This window comes from Lipotes vexillifer, unplaced genomic scaffold (assembly GCF_000442215.2).
Source record: "Lipotes vexillifer unplaced genomic scaffold, Lipotes_vexillifer_v1.1 scaffold1358, whole genome shotgun sequence".
Classification (NCBI taxonomy): Eukaryota; Metazoa; Chordata; class Mammalia; order Artiodactyla; family Lipotidae; genus Lipotes; species Lipotes vexillifer.
The window spans coordinates 416,041-417,985 of NW_006779069.1; positions in this window are offsets into that span (position 1 = coordinate 416,041).

Below are 1,945 nucleotides of genomic sequence, written 5' to 3' on the forward strand. Positions count from 1 at the left end.
GAGTAGTGATTGAAAAGAACCAAGAGAGAGGTTTCTGGGTTGTTGATAATGTTCTGATTCTTCATCTGGTTGGCAATTAATTCAATAAAACATTTCAGAAGTTTAATAAATATTTGTTGTGAGCTTCTTATGTCATTCTGTTGCTTCATTCCTATATGTCTCCACCAATACCAGACTGTATCTATTATTACCCTTTAAAATGAGCTTTCATACCCAAGAGAATGAGTTTTCCACTTTGTTACTATTTATCATATTTATATTAGCTAAAGTAATCAGCATTTATACTGCTTTTCTATTCCAACAGTACTCTGGATAATTAAATAGTAGATGAAGAAATGTTTATTTTTATAGAAGCATTCTAGCTAATAACGTAGAAGAATTATTATCATACCATTAGAGTATCACCATTTTGCAATTTCTTCTTTATTAATTGCTCTAGTCATTGATGACCAATGACTGCTAATATTTCAAAGAGAGAGTCATTGTGTAGAAGAATGCCAACTGGGAAGTGTCTTGTCAAATAAAATAAAATAAAACTGTAGTTGAATTTTAAGTCTCCATATACAACTAGCAATTTCCAGGAAATACAGAAGGCAGAGGAAGATATTAAATTATGAAATACAATGCAGACTGTAAGAAGTTGTACAAGACAAACAACCTGGCTTCTCCAACAAATAAATTGCAAGAAAAAAAAAAAAAAACAGTGGATTGAGGGATGGGAGGGAATATATAGATTTTCTACCAGTTGTAATGCATGGGCCTTATTTGAATCCTGAGTCAATAAAATGAACTGTAAAGTAATTATTACATTTATGAAACAATTGGAAATTTGAACATTAAGTGGTTATTTGATAATATTAAGATATTTAGGTATGACTATGTAATGGTGGTTAGTTATGTTTTTTTTAAAAAAAGTAAGCCCTTATCTTTTAGATATGCAAAATTATTGAATAAAATGAAAAAATATTTCATTAATCCCAGTGAGATAATTTTAAAATAGGCTTGTAAATCTCTTTACATGCCTGAAAACCTGTTTGGAGTTTACTGGAAATATATTAAATTTAAAGATTAATTTGGGAAAAAGTGATATCTTTATAATATCTACTCTTCCTATCTTAACTATTTTGTAGACCAAACTCTCTCTACTTATTCTCCTTTACTCAATTTCTTTTTTCTTTTTTTTGTTTTTATTTTCGGCCATGCCATGCAGCTTGTGGGATCTCAGTACACTGACCAGGTATTGAACCCAGGCCATGCCAGTGAAAGCCCAGAATCCTAACCTCTAGGCCACCAGGGAGCTCCCTCAAATATTATTTTCTAATGCACTCTTTCAGATTAATTTTAGAATAATTTTGCCAACTTTCTCAAAAACATGATTTGAGATTTGACTGATACTTCATTCTAGCTGTATATTAATTTGGGAAGAATTGAGACGTTACAAATATTGCCTTTTATTTAAAACATGAGACATATATCTAGCCATTCAGGTGCCTTTAATAGTAAGAGCTGTGAATATCTTTTATTTGCCTTATTCCTAAGTAATGCATATTTATCATTGTTGCTAAGAAGAATGGCAGTATAGCATAGTGTTTAGAGTACAGGCTCTAAAGTTGGACTGCCTGGCTCCATAAATTACTAGCTCTGTGATTTGAGGCAAACTGCTTAACTTCTCTATTACTCAGTTTCTTCTCCTGCAAAATGATAATGGGAATAATAATTATTATTTCTGCCTCATAAGGTTTTATTTCTCATTGTTGTGAGGATTAAATAAGCTAATACCCTTACAACAGTGGCACATAGAAAGAGGTCAAGAATATTAGTTATTAAATATTAGCTTATTTATTATGTTGAGTATTAACCTTTCATTTGTATTGTTTCAGTGTATTTATCAAGAATGAGTGTGTTGGGCCTCCCTGGTGGCGCAGTGGTTGAGAGTCCGCCTGCC